Source organism: Bos grunniens, chromosome 24, assembly GCF_055505025.1.
Source record: "Bos grunniens cultivar Pamir isolate PY7600 chromosome 24, Bosgru_T2T1.0, whole genome shotgun sequence".
NCBI classification, from domain to species: domain Eukaryota; kingdom Metazoa; phylum Chordata; class Mammalia; order Artiodactyla; family Bovidae; genus Bos; species Bos grunniens.
The window spans coordinates 30,856,760-30,878,004 of record NC_141188.1 but is presented as its reverse complement, the minus strand read 5'-3'; the positions used below and the strand labels follow the sequence as shown (position 1 = coordinate 30,878,004).

The window sequence follows — 21,245 nt, the reverse complement described above, 5'->3', positions numbered from 1 at the left end:
ATTCAAATTAATTTCATTAATGAGGGTTAGTCATTAATAAGACATAAAGGGCATAAGTTACTAGAGGTATGTGTCCAAAGAAATTAATTTTACAAAACTATTTAAACCAATTGTCCACATTGTGGCCCAAGCTTGCCAACAAATATAAAGATGATAATTTAGATAAATAAAATAGAAGTCCCATATTTATTGCTACAATTGGAGTGACTCTGGGGTTTTCTGTTGTTATTTAGTCACTCAGTTGTGTCCAATGTGTTGTGACCCCACGGATCACAGCCTGCCAGGCTCCTCTGTCCATGGGATTTTCCAGGCAAGAATACTGGAATGGGTTGCCATTTCCTTCTCCAGGGGATCTTCCCAATCCAGGGATCAAACCCAGGTTTCCTGCATTGGAGGCAGATTCTTTACCACTGGGCCACCTGGGATACCAACTCCAGGGTAACCTGAGTTCAAAGGGTGACCCAAGAGTGAAATGGACTTCACTTCCACAAACCAAGGTGTCCTGAAGAGTGAGCCTGCCCTAAGGTCACATCTTTCCCTGCGCAGTTTCTGCCAGAGGCAATGATCAGTAGCGAAGAGTAGCCAACGCAGGGCTCGAAGTGCTTTGGAAGGCCACGACAGCTGGCTGAGGCAACCCAGGATCTGACAGAAGAGCTGGCAGGTGCCTGAAACACACACAGTGGATTACCTTCCCTTTCCCAAAATAAATGCAATGCTGATCAGCATTTCTCTTGGAATAACCATGAAACTGGACCCATGAACATGTCACCAAATATCTATCTCGAGAGAATCCAAGTTACACAACCTGCATCACCCTGCAAGGCTCAGTCACGTACACATTCATGGCAAACTTTTGGAAGAACTTCAGCAGCTGCTTGTCCTAAAGAGCCAAACACAAAATTCCTGGGCAGCTTCTCATGACCACTCTTTTGAAGGTCACACAGAGTTTCTGTTATGAATGAAGAATTTCATGCAACTTTGTTGGGAATGGCAGGGGTACAGACACGAGCCAACCCTACTTTCGCTGTAAGATTTGATTTCCATGTACAGTCACCTTTTTAGAAAGAAAACCTTTCACGAATTAATTATAAAAAAAATTGCCACCAAACAGTTTAGGTGAATGTACAGTTAGTGAATATGGTCACAGTTTTAACCACTTCAAAAAGGGGTAGAATATTAAAATATTTTCTGTGGAAATAGTTCTAATAAATGATGCATACACTGATTTTCCCATTCAGCTTTTGTTTATTGTTTTGGTTTTGTTTACAGATGGATACATCCCAGTTATGATAACTGTTTCACATATTTAATTTTTAAGGAATTTCTCCTCCTTATCTTTAGTCAAAGACTTTTCCAAACAAACACCACAAATTGAATATATTAAAAACAGTGCAGATTTAATCATAACAAGGTAAATAAAAAGAAACTATAATCCAGTATAATTGAGTAAAAATTAGATACAAAGTTAGGATATACTCCTATAAAATGAAATCTCAAAGGGAGGGGGATAAATTGGGAGATTGGAGTAGGATGGAGACAAAGCCCTTGCAAACATCTGATTACACGTTCCAGGGTCTTCGTGAGTTCTTTTGTAATGAGCAAGTGAGATATAATCTGACCCGTGCAGGTATACTATTCAAGTATATTGGATTCAATAAGATAAAATATACAGTAAATTAGTATGATCTCATTTTTGTTCAACCGATTCTCTCTCTCTAAAGTTCTTCAAAACCTGATGTAGAACCTATCTGGGCTGGGAGGCTCCTATCTAACAATTATTGGCCTAATTCTGGAACCCCAAAAAAGCAAACCAGGTTAATTACATGCCTCACCTGTACTGAACCAAAGATATTCATTTTTGCATAGGGTTAACACATGATACCAAATAGGTACAAACAGTAGAAGAAAAAGACCAAAAAGGTATCAATACAGTATTTATGCAATAGTTTGTCTGCCTCACAAAGAATAAAAACACTTAAATGGTGGCATTTGGCTATACAAGGGGAATATGATGTTCTGCTGTCTTACCTAAAGTTCTTTCCACCCAAAGAGAATTTCGTTATTAACATTTTCACAAAGCACAATTAGGAGGCTTCTTCTGAAGCATTGTCTCCTAAAAAAAAAAAAAAATGATTGGCCAGCAAGATACAAAAAGGATGCAATTCAATAATTACCCTACATTTTTTAAAAAAGCATTTTTTTTCCTTATCAGGTAATGAAACAATAATAACAACAAGAACTAGAGAACTTGACACAAAGGGACCAATTCAGTGTTTCACAATAACTCAGATACATACGCTCGTTACGGTTCCGAGTGATGTTCTTCTTTTCTATCACCATGGAAATTGACATCAAATTATTTTCAATATAGTTTTGAGAGGAGAACAAGCACTTCTAGCACATAATAGAGATATTCATACCATGTAATGACACTGACCACTGTGCTAATGGAAATCTACTTGATGATGAATGATATTTTTTAAAAATCTTTCTTTATCCCCTAAAAGCAAAATGCTTTGCCTTGCTTTGTAAGAAAACCTACTCAACAACTCCACAAGAAGTTATGAGTGGCAGAAAATCTAGTTCAAGCCTAGTTCTCACATTCAAGGGAAAGGTAGTGAGATGAAAGATTTCTTTTCAATTTTAGTTTCTTTTCATTTAAAAGCAAAGCGGAAAAAGGATATACTGGCTTCAAAACATGTGAATAGAGTAGATGAATTAATAAATGCTGTACACACTTGTAGTCAAAAGGGAGCTTGTGAAAAGAAAAGGCAAGATGCCACTGGTTGCTGAAAGCCTGAGGCATTTTGAATTTTAAAAAAAGACATTAACATTCAGATATAGTCCTAACCAAGTGGACACTTCAATTAGCTGGTGCTTTCCTGGAAGGACCTCGGAGGGGCAGAATAGCTCTTTTGACTGTATTACCTTGTCTCCTTCTTTCAATCAAAGTGCCTGTGCCCTGAAGTTTTATGTTTCCTTCCATCAGAAATACTTCATTTCTGTGTTATGGCCTTGGCCAGGACTACTGCACTGAAACTTCAAGCAGAGTTGATACAAAAAAAAAAAAAAAATCATTCCAGAAGTTCATATCTATGATAAAACTGGAGACGATGAACCCAGAATATGGATATTAAGTCCAGGTGAGGTACGGTGATGTAGAGCCACTGGGCCACCTCCGTCTTCACCTGAAAATAGTTTTAAATGGCTTTGTGCTCTTTTGATCAGGTGAATTCTTCCTTCCAGGCAAGCTCATGAGACCATGGTGGTCCCAGCATCCCTTGAGAGGCAAGGGAGTCCCTGGGGAAATGGTCTGTTTGCATCTGTAGTTTATGCACATAATTTGCTCTGCTTAATGGTTTATTCAATAGCAGAATGAAGTGAAAAGGCAATTCCAGCCAAGTCTAAATGGTCATTTAAACAAAATTTTCAGCAGAAATAAACCTCAGAGGACCTGCCTGGTTTACTCCTTTCTGCCCCTTTTCCTCCTAGTGGTATCCACAGGTGAGCTGGCAGAAATTACTACCCATTCATCAGGTCTGGGCAAGGAAATAGTAATGAGTGAGGGCTTGAGGGCAGACTTGCAGCCCTCATTTTGATGAGGGTTTTTTGATTGATTATTTGCTTTTTAGGAAAGGAATGTGTTAGACTCCCCAGTCAGTCTGGAACATATCAGTGTATTTGTATAAGAGTATTTAAATGAGGATTCATGTGAAAGTATTCTGTTCACGTTCTGGAAGGCTCCTGATCAGATTATGGATCTGATATGATCCCTATCACCCACCTTTACAATTAAGGGTGTTTTTTTTTTTTTCAATAGGAACACATAATTAGCATCTGTGGTTGTAGTTGTTTTTTTTTTTTTTTCATTTCTTTTTTTTTCTTTTTTTTTTTTATTCAATTTTAATTAAAAAAAAATTATACATGTGTTCCCCATCCTGAACCCTCCTCCCTCCTCCCTCCCCATACCATCCCTCTGGGTCGTCCCAGTGCACCAGCCCCAAGCATCCAGCATCGTGCATTGAACCTGGACTGGCATCTCGTTTCATACTGTTGTAGTTAGGTCACACTGAGATCTGCATGTAATCCTTCACCAAAGACAGATTCCCAAACCACCACCAGCAGCACTGTAACATTTACAAAGCTCCTGTGAGGAATGTCTCTCCAAAGAAACCTGCTCTCTAAAGTTACTACTAAAAAGCAGAGATAAAACCCACCAATTACAGCCACCTCAGATGCAGTAGTAGATTTATGATAGCCTCTCAATGCTGCCCATCATTTCTGCCCCAAAATAGATTTTTTTAAAAGCTTCAAAACAACTTTTCCCTTTTAAACAGACATTAGTTGTGAGCCAGACATGGGCATGGGGAGATGGTGGTAGACAAGTAAGCTCTGCCAAGAGATAGAGTTAGGAAAAGCAAAGCAAAAAATAACAGAAGGGCCGAATCGTATAAGCAGAGGGTTGAAGCTAACATAGACAATATAATTATTGTTTGAGGTAAAAAAAAAAATTGAGATCCAGTAAAAAATCCACTGGAACTGACCTGCATTTCTCTCATCTTAAAATTAGTTTCTGTTTCTTGTATTTAAAATATTGATTTTGAAAACTTATAAACATCTTTTACTATTGTGACTGTTACTCACTTAATACCATTGTATCATGATGGGTCAACAGAAAAATAATAGAATTCCATATCACCAAAATGACCACTTAATAGCAAAACCTGAAATCACTTTATAAAATCCATATGCATATCAGAATTATCTCTGAATTTTTTGAAAAATACAAATGCCCAGGCATTACTTTTTTCCTCCAAAGTTCCAGATATGTTTCTAATGAGCAGTCATATATTAAAACAACTGGACTATATGATTATTTTTACTTTTATCTAGTTTGTTTCACTTTTTCTATTTCATATTCAGTGCTCCCATTTCATTTAGTTTATGTTTTCCAATTTCTCCATCTCTTCTTTTTTTTTTTTTGATGTTCTTTCTCAAGCCTTTATTAAGTGTAGTAGAAAAGCTTTTGTATAGATATATGCTGCTGCTAAGTCGCTTCAGTCGTGTCCGACTCTGTGCGACCCCAGAGACGGCAGCCCACTAGGCTCCCCTGTCCCTGGGATTCTCCAGGCAAGAACACTGGAGTGGCTTGCCATTTCCTTCTCCAATGCATGAAAGGGAAAAGTGAAAGTGAAGTCAGTCAGGTTGTCTACTTGAAAGTTATACAGTCGTGTCCGACTCCTAGCGACCCCATGGACTGCAGTCTACCAGGCTCCTCCGTCCATGGGATTTTCCAGGCAAGGGTACTGGAGTGGGGTGCCATTGCCTTCTCCATAGATATATAAAGAGTATGTATAATATATATATATATTTTAGAAAACTTATGAATTTCTCCCTAACTAAAAAAAATATGACATTTTGACTCCACTTGTTTGATTTAGTATGAACAGAATGCTAGGTTTCTAATTTAAAAATATAGACATGCAGCAAGGAACAAAGGTTTACTGTATAGCACATGGAATTATAATCAATAGTTTGTAATAACATATAATGGAAAATAATCTCAAAAATAATCTATGTGTATATGTACAACGGAATCACCTTGCTGTGCACCTGAAACATTGTAAGTCAAATATACTTCAATTGAAAAAAAATATATATATATAAAGAAAAAAAATCACAATTAGATCTACCCTAGAAAACCCAATGATCCTTGTTTATTATAATTGCTCACACTCACTGTATTAAAATGTAAAGGGAAAAGAAGTTTTGTTGCTGTCTACCTAGTGCTAAGCTTCCACTCTTTTCATGTGGAAACCACTGCTCACTTTTCTCCAAATGAGGTCAACCCTGGAGACCTAAGGCCAGGAAGCCTGTGAGCAGCAGACCAGGCTCAGACAGACACAGGAGGAACCCATGGTCCTTTCACTACTTCACCCTGAAATGCTTAGACACCTGGATACTGTTGCATTGCACTGTGTCATTGTTCAGTTGCTAAGTCGTGTCTGATTCTTTGCAACCCCATGCACTGTGGCACACCAAGCTCCTCTGTCCTCCACTATCTCCTGGAGTTTGCTCAAATTCATGTCCATTGAGTCGGTGATGCTATCCAACCATCTCATCCTCTGCTCCCTCTTCTCCTTTTGCCTTCAATCTTTTCCTGCATCAGGGTCTTTTCCAATGAGTTGGTTCTTTGCATCATGTGGCCAAAGTATTAGAGCTTCAGTAACTGTCCTTCCAGTGAATAGTCAGGGTTGATTTCCTTTAGGATTGACTGGTTTGATCTTCCTGATGTCCAAGGGACTCTCTAGAGTCTTCTCCAGCACCCCCATTCAAAAGCATCATTTCTTTGGTGCTCAGCCTTCTTTATAGTCCAATTCTCACATCTATACATGACTACTGGAAAAACCACAGCTTTGACTATATGGACCTTTGTCAGCAAAGTGTTATTATTAATAATATATATAAATCCCACCTGGTTCTACAAAACTATGAAATAATAGTGTGATATTGAAAGCACCATGAAATTATTAAAAACAATTCTTTTGTATTGTATTTTGCTCTGAAGATTTTTTTACGGCTTAAACATTTATTATTCATTTACTGTTTAAGACCACCTTGTACTATATCACTTTTTTCAATGGAGAAAAATAGGAGTCTTGAGACTTAAGATCTATAGCTAGGATACAGAAGAAGCTGAAATTTCATCTCCCTAAGTCTGGTATGTTTTGGACCATATGATAACTATCTTGGTGTACCCAGGGATTCCAAAATTCATTCATTCCACAAATATTTCTGAGCACGTGCTCTGTGTTGAGCAGTGCACTGATGTTGAGGTAGTGATCTTGATTCAGAGATCACCCTTGGAGATCCAACAGAATAGAACAAGAGGAGAAAAAAAGTTGGGGGAAACAAAAACTTGATGAGATCTCAGCAAAATAGAACGAGCCAGTAAAGTTACTGAGCATAACCACAGTAAGGGGGTGTGGTATCAGAGAAGACAAAAGGAGAGTGTTCCAAGGGAGGTCAAGGGAGGAGACATGCTTTCCTGGTTAATTTCATTACCCAAACTTCATTATCTTTCTCTCATCCTATTGTTCTGAGAGTTTCTAATTTAATTCACATCAGAAAATAGGATTTCCTTTTACTTTATTTTGACCTGAGTTCCATATGTAGACCTTTCTTATGGCAGACACATTTTAAAGTCAAATGTACTTGAATCAGAGGTATAAATTGAATAACATATCACAGGCACAGGGATTGAAAGCTCATAGTTTTCTACTTTTTCAAAGGGTGGTAATAATCCACTATTACATAGGATCAAAGATCAGCTCTATTTTACATGATGTGATACATGAATATGAGTACAACTATTAATAATTCTCTGGCAGTCTCCATGTAAATAAACTGGTGAAGTCAATCTAATATCCTGACTATAACCATGGAATTCTTTGTATTTCCTACCTTGTATTCACCCATCTTTGCTCAGCATATCACTCTATGTTGGGTAGGAGACATATATAGAGCACAGTCTACACAAAGGGAATCTTTCTAGACAAAACTGTTGTAACTATTCTTTCCTCAAGAGAATGGAGAGAAAACTGTTGCAATTTTGTGGGAAATGTTTCATTTGGCATTTAAAGGCTCCTTTTGGTTTAAAAATACGGGAGAGAGAAACAGAGATTGTAATGACATCAATAAAAGATTTGAAGTCAACATATCTCCTTGTGTATATCTCTATCCCAAAGTTAAGAATCTATGTTTTTCTTCATGAAATGGACAACCCAAAATCAGTGGAGATACAGTAGTCACAAACTTTGATTTCTGACACAGTTTCTTGGTTTGGTGTAATCTACTCTTTTATTTTGGAGAAGGAAATGGCAAAGCACCCCAGTATTCTTGCCTGGGAAATCCCATAGACAGAGGAGCCTGGTAGGGGCTACAGTCCATGGGATTTCAAAGAGTCAGACACGGCTTGGCAACTAAACCACCACCAGCAGCAGCATTCTTTTATTTGCTGTTAAAACTTTAATGTAAGTTTCTATAAGGAAACTCAGATGTATCGTATTTTGTCTGCCTTTTGCTTCTACCAACATTTTCAGAGGTCAAGCTGGAAGAAGAGGTAGGTTGTGGTGGTGCCTGAAAATAAAGCTTTATCCCTCACTTTTGTTGTTCAGTTATTCAATTGCTAAGTCATGTCCGACTCTTTGTGGGCCCATGGTCTGTAGCCTGCCAGACTCCTCTGTCTATGGGACTTCTCAGGCAAGAATGCTGGAGTGAATTTCTATTTCCTTCTCCAGGCAATCTTCCCTACCCAGGGATCAAACCCGCATCTCCTGCACTGGCAGGTAGATTCTTTACCACTGAGCCACCAGGGAAGTCCCTTAAATATTAATAAATTCCAAGGAAAGTAGAAGGAGAAATAGCTACCAATGTGGGTGATAGAGATATAAAAACCAATGTTTCTGCCAAAAAAAAAAGGCTTACTGAAAAGCTTTCATAGCGTTATTCCCCAGTTAAGCTGACTTGTGCTATGTCCTTTTAGCCACTAAATTATTTTTTCTGTCTTTTTAAAGACAGTATGACATGGTAATTGTCATTTGTTCTTGTATATGTCACACTCAGACTGGAAAACGTGAATTTTCCCGTGTCCCCCAGTGGCAGGGCAGGCACGTTTGTGCTCGCAAAAGGTAAAAGCTGTGCAGTTTTCTCTCCTCACCACACATTTTTGCAATTACTCAATTCTTACAGGAAGGCAAGAGAGCAGATAAACAAGTAGCTATGGGAGTCTCAAGGAGGAAAGAGATGAGGATTATCTTAATGTTCCCAAGTACAACATAAAAGAGAGTTTTCTGACTCTCAGACCATCTCACCCACATTATAAAGGCAATAAGGTAGACAAAGATATGCTCATCTCTGTTTCAATAATAATATGTGTCAGGATCGTTTTGCATGAAGGTTAGCAGAGCCATCCATCATTTCGGTGGAACTGCATATTTTCTTGTTCAGTATTGATAGATTTTTATTTTAACCTTAGAAGATCCTCTCAAGGGACTCTATTAGGGACACTGTCACTTTTTATTCTGCTCTGTTACTTCTCTTTTGTAAACTTTGATGTATGCAGACAACACATTCTGGCCAGGGAAATTTAATTAGGTAAGTCTACAAATTAATTGTTGCAATTAGACTGCTTCTAACTGCCTGGTGTTATGAATTTATTTATGCAGTAATTATTATCAGATGTCTGGGATAAAAGCCTGCAGAGCTAAAGGTGCTACCTTTCAGATGTATACACAGCACTCCACAGCAATTAGGCACAAAAAAAATAAAAGCAGGTATTTTTTTTAAAAATGAAGGAAAAAATATGTCTCCATGGCCATATGCACATACAGATTTTGGCAAGCAACTTGTTAATAAAATCTAAAGAGGATTGCTTTCTTTGTATATTGCAAAATTCAAACTGTTAGAGATTTCATAAATCACCAAAAAACAATTTGTTAGTATATGAACTAAATAAAAATATAAGTCCATCCTGTGAAAGGCATACAGGTATTTGTTCATGGTCATGATTACAAGGGCATATTTGAAGACACTGATGATTTTTCAGTAAATTTTGTTTTTAAGCTTTAAGATCCTTTACCACAACAAATTTAATGGAGTGCATCTTTTAAAGTGTCTTTAAATTTTAAGGAAATGAACAATGGTGCTTCGCGTTGTTTTCTCAAATCTTTTCTTCTGTAACAAAGGGCATTGTGGCTTTTAGTAGAAAGACAGAGATCTAATACTATTAATTGAAAGAAGGAAAGCAAAGAGAGACCAATACTGGTGGAGACAGAGGCCTGTGAACAGAATTTTGAAACTCAAACAGTAAAGTGAGAATGAATTATTGGTAGAAATGTAAATTGGTGTAAGTTTCCTGAAGAACAATTTTGAAATGGATTCTTAATCACTTTAGAATATTCATTACTTTTGATCCAGTAATATTTCAAATGAGATTTAATCTAAAATAAATACCAAATTTAAAAATAACTGATACGCATCTGAGTGTCAATATTTAATAACCCCCAAATTGTGGCAACTCATATTTTTACCATGATTATTACTATGTTTTCAAAAACTGGAGTTGGTGGCTCTTCAATTCATTTATTACCACATTTATTTAATAAATATTTATTCATTACCTACGGAGCACAAGGCATTTTTCTATGCATTAGGGACACAAAGAGAAAATTCCTACTCTCAGGGAGTTTATACTCCTCAGAGCGATGATATAAACCAAGTAGAGTAAAATATAAACAATATTATTTCAGAACAATATCTAAGTGGCAGGAAAATTAAGCCAAGTAAGGTACTGGATGGCCTAGTGTGGAGTACAGAACGTTTTGCTTTGGACAGAGTAGCCAGAAAGGCCTTTTTGCAATGGTAATGTTTGATAAAGAGATCAAACTAGTGATCAGTGAATGCTATACTAAAAAAAAAAAAAAAAAAAAACCATGACACACTGATATTTCATTATTTATTTTACATAATACTGGCCTACTTATATTTTACAAAATAAACAAGTAAGTTTAGATTTGATACAATAAAAATCCATGAAGTCAAATGTTTAATAATAAAATAAAAATAAAAATGTACAACTATGTTATGATACCAACTAACCCACACGTTCATAAATTCAGAAGTCAAATAAGAAGTGTCATTTTAGTGTAAGTTATTAGCTGATAAAATTACTAGTAGAAAATTATTACTTAAAAACAAACTGCAAGTCTTCCCTGGTGGTCTGTGCTTTCCATGCTTCCACTGCAGGGGCCTGGGTTCGATCCCTGGTCAGGAAACTAAGATCCTGCATGCCACACAGCATGGTCAAAATAAAATTTAAAAAAGATTTAAGACAGACACTCCACAAAAATGAGGAAATTTTAATTAATCCTGAAAGTTTCAAAAGCAACACAATGTAATACATTTACTAAAAAGCATAGCTCATTGATGTTATCATCATTTTTCTACCAAAGGTCATTATTTGCAAATTTATAACTAAGTTTATTCTGACTAAAGAAGTCCGTGAGAAGCAATCTTGTGCCCACTCCAAATATTTTCTCTTGACTCTTAATAATCCCATCTCATACTAGAAATCTTTGAAGAGACTTTTCAGAAAACTTTATATGCTTATTTTAATATTTTTAAAAAGACTGTAGTGTTTTTATTGATAGGAAGCTGTAGATTTTGTTTCAAAAAAGACCTGTAGCTTGCCATTGAGTTTTTTCATGTGTAGATAATTGCCTGAATTAATATCAAAACTCTTACATTTATATTCTACTCATTTGAAATATCTTTGAACTGAAGAGTGAGTTATTATTTCACTGGAATCTCTGCAACATCACAATCCATTGTTATTTGTAGGTGTGGGCCACTCTAGCATGTACACAAGACTTTCTTCCCTTTTTATATAAATTTAATAATTAAATTTTAAACCTTGATTTCAAAACATCAATGACTAATTTCAGATTATTTATAGTATTAAAATGACAGCGTCATACCAACAGAAATACCAGAATTTCACTTCTTAAGAATAGCAAATAAACTATAATCCTGTGCTACAGAAAATCAATCATTATCAGCCTGTCTGATTATCATTAACATCTGTGATCAAAAGGAGCACACTTTGTACAGATGTAAGAGAAGAAGATTCCAGAAGAACAAAAGCAAATGATGAAGTTCTGAAGTGAAAATGAGCAAGGACAGAAGTAAGCTCGAAGGGTCATTAAAAAGAAGCAGGCTCTCCCCCTGGAGCTGCGAGCCGGAGACAAGACACCAAGGGCCTGATGGGTTTAAGTAAATATTTTGGATCTTAGTCTATTACATTTGGACAGAGTTTGTAATCTAACTAATCTAAACCAGATAATGATATGATGCAAAGTTGAAAAAAAGATAAAAATTATGATAAGGCATAATGTAACTATGACTTTTTATAATGACAGTTAGGAATTTTTTAAAGGAAAAAGTAACGAAAATGCAAACAAGTTCTCTATAGATGGGAGATTATGCATGCTTATAATTGTCCAGGCTTTTCTTACATTAAACCTTTTTCTGATCAGTTTGTATTGTTTAATAATGAGAAAAGCAAAATTAAAAAAAAAATCTATGACAATGTTACTCAAATTTTCAAATATGTGGAAAATTTTTAAACAGATGAATACTCCTTTGCAGAGTTCTACCATTAATCATTTGCCATGAAAGAGCTAAGTGAAAAAGAAAAAGAAAAAAAAAAAAAGAGAGAGAGAGAGATGAGGCAACAGAAATAATCCAAAGGAACTTGGCCGGAACCTAACAGAAGCATTTCCCATGTGACTCTGGAGAGTTCCAGCTGCAGGAGATGGTAATGTGAACTCCATGAAATAGAGTTCTTATGGTCAGTGCTCTTTGGGAATCACTGAGTCATACTGTAGTCCCCTCTTCGTAAATGTCTAAGATGTATTCACAGGTGAAAGTTGTTAAACTTTTTGACTAAACACTGAGGAATTTCATTTAACTCAATTTTTCCTGAACTTTCTCTTTTAACCAGAGAAATCTCAGGTGTTTTTCTTTCATAACACTTTGGGGACTGCTTCCCAGGAACACAAATTTGGGGGATTCTGCCCCAGAGAAAGGCCACACCTTCATGAAATCATCTTTTTATTTAGCCATGGGCATAACTAAATGGAGATCAAGAGTTTGATTATATTAGCTTGATCACTAACAGAGGTAAGTCTGTACTAAGACTAGATCTTTATTATTACACTTCTAAAAGACCAAGAGTTCTCTAAATTCAAACTGGTGAAAATACTTGAGTAGGATTCCCCCTTCTCAGTACCAGGAACCCAATACAATATTGACAGAAAGAGAGAGGGGAGTGGCTTCAATCAAGAAAATGAAAATTGTAAATGAGAGTAATCGAATCAGTGTGAGCTTTAGTTATCCTTTAAAAATATATATATTTATTTACTTATTTAGCTGTATCATGCCTTAGTTTTGGCTTCAGGATTTTTGTTGCAGCATGGATCTAATTCTCTGACCAGGGATTGAACCCCAGGCCCCTGCATTGGGAGCTCAGAGTCTTAGCCACTGAACTACCAAGGAAATGAAAATGAAAATGTTAGTCACTCAGTAGTGTCTGACTCTTTGCTACCCATGGATTATAGCCCATCAGGCTCCTCTGTCCATGGAATTCTCCAGGCAAGAATACTGGAGTGAGTTGCCATTTTCTTCTCTAGGGGATCTTCCCAACTCAGGGATCAAACCTGGGTCTCCTGCATTGCAGGCAGATTCTTTACTGTCTGAGCCACCAGGGAAGCCCAGGGAAGTCATCTTATCAACAATTGTTCTTCCTCTCCTCTCAACTTCCTGCCTCTCACCATCCATCCAATGTTCATTAAACTTCATGTTGTGGTGATATTTATAATTCATAATTATAAATTATGCTGCCCTTCATAATTTCAATGGATTACTACCAGTCCTTCACTGTCTGCTTCTCTTTGCCATCTAACTTCATTCTCTACTTCATTCTCTACTTCAAGCTATGTTTCATCCTACTCACCTCCCTCACCCAGCCCTCACACACATCCTTCCATCATAATATGCAGAGAGAGAGAGATCTTTCACTTCTTTGGGGGCAGGGCAGGCACTAACATTTGTTCATCCTTTGTCAGCTCTCCGTGTGTCAAAACTTCCGGTCAAAGATCAAACCCATGGCAGAAATTGAGGTCGGAGCACAATAAATAATACACAGCACAGAAGTCAGTCTTGAATAGCACTTTAGAATGGTTACTGGCTGAGAAAATTTGCACTGAAACTCAATAACCAAAAATGTTCAGAACAGTCTAACTCTTCGGCTTAGAGCACAAGCTAGCCCAGAGGACAGGGGCAGGGGGATACATGTGTAGATATGCTGTCTATCTTTACTGCTTGTTATGGAATAGTGGAAAAGTATTCAGAGGAAGAAATTTATACCAAATGAGCACAGCACAAAGGTGATATAAAATGGGGTCTGAAAACCCTTCAGAATGCCTTTCAAGGTGGCATGTTTCCAAGTCTGTTCTCCTACACCCTCAGAGATGGATACATACTGAAAATCAGCTCTTGATCTGAAGGAAAACACAATTCAGAATAATGTTTGTTATATCATATTCTACAAGCATAACTTGGACACTGGGGCTGCAAAGAGTCGGACATGACTGAGCAACTGAACTGAACTGAACCCAAATATTAAAGGAAGGTAACCAGTTCAGAGGAGCTTCCATGGTGGTTCAGTGGTAAAGGATCTGCCTGCCAAGGCAGGAGATGCAGGTTCGATTCCTGGGTAGGGAGGATCCCTGGTAGAGGAAATGGCAACCCACTCTAGTATCCTTGCCTGGAGAATCCCATGGACAGAGGAGCCCAGTGTGCTACAGTCCATGGAGTCACAAAGAGTCAAACACTACTGAGCCACTGGACAACAACCACCAATTCAGAGAGCAGTACATGGTCAGGCGGACCAGCTCTGCCATATACATATACTGGCTATGTGACCTTGAACCCGTCAGTGCTCGGGACCTCCAATTTTTCATCTGCAGAATAAGGATACTTATAGTAACTGTCTCACCTTCCAGAACTGTTACTGTGATCAAATGCATTTGTCACTCTTCCAAAAAGCATCTAACAATAATACGTATCACATAACTGTAAATAAATAAAAACAAGGAATTAAATGTTATCCAGCACTGGGACGACCCAGAGGGATGGTATGGGGAGGGAGGAGGGAGGAGGGTTCAGGATGGGCAGCACATGTATACCTGTGATGGATTCATTTTGATATTTGGCAAAACTAATACAATTATGTAAAGTTTAAAAATAAAATAAAATTTAAAAATAAATAAATAAATAAATAAATGTTATCCAACATAGTTGTAGGTAACACCACAAAGGTCCATATGAATATCAAACAAATTATTGTCGATTAGTCTGTACAATTCTAATTTTTCAGAATTTATTGACAGCGTTGTGCTTTCTGTTTCTTTATGGCACGTGGCTATCAATATTTCATTGTGATCCACTCCAGGACGTGGAAGGTCTGCATCATAGAAGATGCACATGGTTAAGGCTCCTGGAGCACATCAACAATTTGCTCACTTGTGCCTGAAAATACACATTTTTCATGCTAGTAATGAGAACTTTTTTTGGCCTTTTTAGCCAGTTTCTATGTAAGACTTATGTTCTTTTTGGCTTTCATTTGGATTATTAGTAAAACAATAATATTTTTCTCTCTATTGGTCTCTTCATTTCCTTTCTAGGAATTGCTCATTTTGAGAGATGCTTGTCTTATTTCCATTGGTCCAGAAGAGATTCGTTACAAAAATGAATGCATTGTCCACTTGTAACTTCCCCCATTTTCTCTTTGCCTTCATTAATGGCCTTTTAACACCCAGAAACAGTGTGTGTGTGTGTGTGTGTATGTGTGTATTCATATTTGTGAGATGTACACCCATATAGTACTTAAGGTACTTCCATCTACCATTTTTTTCACTACAGTTTCTCTTTGTGTGCTCATCATGGTCTTCCCACCCAGAACCACATAAGTAAGCACCCACATTTCTTTTAGGAGGTAATTTTGCAGTTTCATTTTTTAATATTTAAATGTCAAATCCCTGTGGAACTTATGTTGACTATGTGAGTCAGGGATGGGACATTACTAACTTCCAAACAGTCTTGGCTTCATTTAATTCTTACATTTTACAGAAGCCACCCAAAGCGTGCATTGCATCATGATTTTATTTCTCTTATGATTTCATAGTGCGACTAAGGGTGCTAAAAGAAGTGTAGTTAGCCAAGTGGGTAGCAGGGAGCCCTCACAGGTGGTGTCCACATGATACTCACAGCAAGTTGACTGCTACACACTGAGTCTATCAACAGAACACTTGGAAAAACAGCTGGCTTTTGTGTTGTGTTTGGGTTTTGGTGGGGTTTTTTTAGTCTAAAAGGACCTTTTTTCAGATGCAGTTTATGAAGTAATGAATCATACAGTTTATGAAGTTTATGAATCATACAGTCATGTCAGACTCTTTGGAACCCCAAGGACTGTAGTCTACCAGGCTCTTCTGTCCATGGAATTTTCAGTTTATGACTAGAGTTAATAAAAATTATCATCACCTTCAAATCCAAATAGAGAAGAACTAAATGCTATTCCATAATAGTCTGGAAGAAAAGGCTTGAAGTGCTTTCCAATATGTTATAGCTGTAATTATAAGATGACCGGTTCCTTTTCCATGAGCCTGCTCTAAGGATACACTATTGACTATACAGCACACACACCTGCCCAGACCCTGTGTGTGTGTTTGTTGTTGTTTAGTCCTTAAGTTGAACATGACTCTGTGACCCCATGGACTGTAGCTCACCAGGCTCCTCTGTCCATGGGAGTCTCCAGGCAAGAATACTGAAGTGGGTTGCCGTTTCCTTCTCCAGGGGATCTTCCTGACCCATGGATTGAACCTGTGTCTCCTGCACTGGCAGGCAGATTCTTTACTGCTGAGCCACCAGGGAAGCCCCTGTGCATGCATTTAGTTTACATGGTGCCAAAATATCCAGACAATTTTTAAAGTTCAAATAACCCAATGCCTTAACGATGCAATTCCAGACATCTGAATAATTTAAAATATCTTGGGTCTCATTAACATTTCTCTGATACAGAGTAGTTAGGAATGCTGGTTAACTTATGCTGGGCCAAGACACTAGTTAGGTGCAGGATGATCCAGAAAGTTCTCTTTACAGATACTCTTAAGGCTAAGATAAAGATGATATCCTATGTAAATAAAGATATCTGAAGTCACACTGGTGCGGTCTGCTTAGGCTGCTCTAACAAAAGACCACAGCTTATAAAGACAGCTTATAAACAACAAAATTTTATTTCTCACAGTTCAAGAGGCTGGAAGTCCGAAATAAAGGTGCCAGCATGGTCACGTGAGGACCCTCTTTCGTGTTGAAGTCTTCTGATTGTATCCTCAGATGGCAGAAGCTGGTCGGGGTTCTCTTCCATAACGCACTGATTCCATTCATGAGGATTCCAACCTCAGGACATAAGCACCTATCAATGGCCCCACCTACTAATACCATCATCTTTGGGAGGTTAGGATTTCAACATATGAATTTTTAGGGGAGACAAAATCATTCAGGCTACAGCATACACTAAAGTATGCAATCAAAAAAAACCTTATCTAAGTTAATAGAATTTTAATTATATTTTGTAAACTTGTTTCTTAGAGAAGATAGAAGTAATCTTTCTGAGTTGGTATCTTCAGTCTATTTATATATTAACTCCGGGAGTTGGTGATGCACAGGGAGGCCTGGCGTGCTGCGATTCATGGGGTTGCAAAGAGTCAGACACGACTGAGCGACTGAACTGAACTGAACTGAACTGACATGTGAAATAGATAATTAATGAGAACCTACTGTATAGCATGGCTGGATGAGATGGCTGGATGGCATCACCGACTCAATGGACGTGGGTTTGGGTGAACTCCGGGAGTTGGTGATGGACAGGGAGGCCTGACGTGCTGCATTTCATGGGGTCGCAGAGTCGGACATGACTGAGCGACTGAACTGAACTGAACTGAACTGTATAGCATAAGGAACTCTACCCAGTGCTCTGTGGTGACCTAAATGAGAAGGAAATCCAAAAAAAGAGTTGGTGTGTGTATATGTAGAGCTGATTCACTTTGCTGTAGAGCAGAAGCTAACACAACATTGTAAAGCAACTATATTCCAACAAAAATTAAAAACCAAACCAAACAAAAAAATAAAAGTAATCAGAAATCTACCTGGTTACCTTTTTTGAAGACTGTATTATGTGACAGCAACTTTAGTTCATGTGTAATGGTCATTTGCTATTTCTCAAGCTGAGCTTCATGCTCACATAAGTAAAATAACTTGAAAGATAGGATAAAGTGTAACCCTCCCCCGCCTTCTTCACTATTTGAATTAGCACAGTCATTAGAATTTCTTCAAATGGCAGAATTTGTTCTGGAAAATGTTACTTCTCATTAAAATCCAAACATGCTATTTGATGAAAATAGTGATTTCACACATGTCACTCTACTCGATTGACCTGTCAACTCCCTAACGGAACCCAAGACCTACTTGGAACTGATGGTGTGTTGTTTCTCATAAGAAGGAATATCTGGAAAAGTCAGGAATTCTTGAGGGCAGTTCTTGAAACATGCCATGGCAGGAAGCTCTGGACAAGCAGAATAACTGGTAACTGAGAAAAAAAAGAAAAAGAAGGCCGGAGTGATACTTGCTAATTAGGCTAGGCCATACACACATTCATGCTAACTCCACCAGTGACTCCCAGAGTCACTTCCTTAGAGTTGGGGGCAGTGGCTTTCAAGTACTTTTAATGCATACAGCCCTTACAAGTCTGAAAACACAATGTGCCTCTGACACATTTTAAGTTGCCTTTAAAATTTTACAACATGAGTTTAAATAAGTTTATTTTCTGTTATTTGGAAGGAGAAAATTAGATTGAGCAAGGTAAAAATATGAAAATGTATTCTAATGGAATACATATTTCATGTTTTGGTAAAAATAAGCTTGAGTACCTTATTATATAACATTATAATTTATTAAAATGGGTTTCAATGACTTTATTAAATAACATCCATGAAATTTGAGAAAAAATAATGTAAATATTTTATCAGTATGTTTTAATCTAATGTGGTCTTGCAAATGCAGTAACTCCAGAAAATATTCCAGTTATTTATTTTTTAATTAACATCATAATCTATACTGCTCTGGTTTTTCTGAATTCTGAACATTCTGAAGTAGGATAAACTTTTCTCTTAATAGATGTAAGTAAAGGGGAAGGACAGAAGGCCAGGTAGGTTTAAGATATTTTAACTTATCAATACTGGAGACATCTTTAAAGACAACATTTCAAATTATTACTATTTGATGTCTAGACAGCTTTAATAGCCCAGAGCTAACCACTTGACTCCTTGGAAAAGACCCCGATCTGGGAAAGATTGAAGACAAAGAGAGAAGAGGGTAGCAGAGGATGAGATGGTTGGTTAGCATCACCAATTCAATGGACATGAACTTTGGCAAACTTCAGGAGATAGTGAGGGACACGGAGGCCTGGCATACTGCAGTCCAAGGGGTTACCAAGAGCCAGACACAACTTACCAACTGAACAGCAACCACTCTAGTAAAATTTGGAAAGAGTGTGATGCTTGCCTTTCTTTTCTAAAGTGGGGAAAGTGAAAGTGAGTGAAGTTGCTTAGTCGTGTCCAACTCTTTGCAACCCCATAAACTGTAGCCTACCAAGCTCCTCTGTCCATGGGATTTTCCAGGCAATAGTACTGGAGTGGGTTGCCACTTCCTTCTCCAGGGGATCTTCCCAACCCAGGGCTCGAACCCGGGTCTCCTGCATTGTAGACAGATGCTTTACCGTCTGAGCCTCCAGGGAAGTGGGGAAGGTGTACTATAAATACATATCTGTTCTCAGGAAGGGCCACTTTGGGGGAAAGTGGGTATGGAAATTGAGGATCTATCAATTAGCACCCTTAAAACTCTCTATGTATAAGTGCTCTGTAAAATGTTTTCCTCACATGCCCAGGATTTATGTACCTCACTTTTAAGACTCTGGGGTGGGAATGAATTTTGAAAAATCTATAAGCAAACGAAGAGCTCAGAACAACAGGGTAAGCTGCGGGGCCATACTTATAAATGTAGTCAAACGTCAGTCCTTGAGGACTGATGGTGAAGGAGTTCCTCAAATGAAATTAGGATTTGGAAATGCCATATTTTCAAGAAAAGAAGGATGGCAGACTGGTGGGAAGGATGGACGGGATCTTTTTCCTCCTCGTCTAGCATCTGTTCACTCTTCGGTCATTCTTCCCTGGAGGTCCACCCTCACCCCATGCAGTGCACTCTCACGGGAGTTAATACTCCCTCAGCTCAGGGAGAAAGCAAGTGACCCAAGTCTTGCCAAGCACACATTTCCATTTCCATGCACGGATATATCACCTAATAAGAGCCATTAAGTCACAGTGACATTTTTACTGAATCTACAGGAAGAAATTCATGTGTTTCACCTCTATAAGCATGTGGATTCAGAACAACTGTCAAACCCCCTGAAACCATGAACCAGCCAGTTTTCTACACACCTGGAACTAACCCAATATTGTGCATCAACTATACTTTTTTAAAAAGTGTTGTGTTCTTCTAAAATTGTCTTTTTTACTGAATTGTGGACTTCATTTACATTAAAGAAAAGAGAAAAAAAAAATCACTGATTTTCCCATTGGCAACAAGCAGTAAGGAAGTCTCAAAACTTCTAAGTGGGAAAAGAAGGAAATTATTGATATTATGGAGAGACAGCCATAGTGTCTAAGGAAACACAAATGAAAAATCTATTATCATACTTTGCTTTCACAGATTAATTTAAATGTATTTTATTAAGACCACTGTATCTTAGCTATTCACGTATTCTGTCTACTGATGAGGGTCTCCAATCAAGGAACAGAAGCCTCTAGAAAACAGGCTCAGACAAAAAAGCCAAATGATTGAGGTGGGAGAGGTCTGAAAGATCATTTGACCCAATCCTCTAATTTTACAGTTCACATTACAGAAGCCAAAAAAGGTTAAGTAACTTACTCAAGGTCACACAACTAATTATTGGCAGAGTTAGGAGCTAATAGGTCTCTATTTTATTCTTCTTTATTCAGGCTTCTGATGAGATCTGTGACATAAACCAAATACTGAATTTCTTTGTACTTCAGCTGCCTTCATTGTAAGATGGAGGTAAGACCCTTTAGTTCTTCCAGATTTCATAAGCATTTTGTTAAAGAGTTTGTGTGAGCCATAAGCAACATATTTGAGCTTCAACGAAAAGCAAATTATTCATTACCTACCATTTTGTCTGTTAGGATTCTCTGATGTTAAGCAACAGAAAACACACACAGCTTATCTGCTTTAAGCAAAAAGGGAGTTGACTGAAATGATGTAAGGGGCCTCAGAGATTTAAAGGGAGTATTGAGTAACTAGCTTAGCATATGGCACCCCACTCCAGTACTCTTGCCTGGAAAATCCCATGGACGGATGAGCCTGGTAGGCTGCAGTCCATTGCTAAGAGTTGGACATGACTGAGCGACTTCACGTTCACCTTTCACTTTCATGCATTGAAGAAGGAAATGGCAACCCACTCCAGTGTTCTTGCCTGGAGAATCCCAGGGAAGGGG

General features: G+C 37.8%; 1 long non-coding RNA gene across 4 annotated transcripts in view; it reads right to left on the bottom strand.

Annotated features, from left to right (window-relative positions):
* Positions 1-1,233: 1,233 nt before the first annotated feature.
* Positions 1,234-21,245, bottom strand: part of LOC147345995 (uncharacterized) — a 272,600-nt gene continuing 252,588 nt past the window's right edge. For 3 of the 4 annotated variants that reach the window (XR_015153434.1, XR_015153436.1, XR_015153435.1), the window contains one exon: positions 1,234-2,113. This is a non-coding gene — a long non-coding RNA (uncharacterized LOC147345995). Of the gene's footprint in view, positions 2,114-17,315; positions 18,266-21,245 lie in introns of those variants that run through there. The other variant, XR_015153438.1, reaches the window with a different exon arrangement.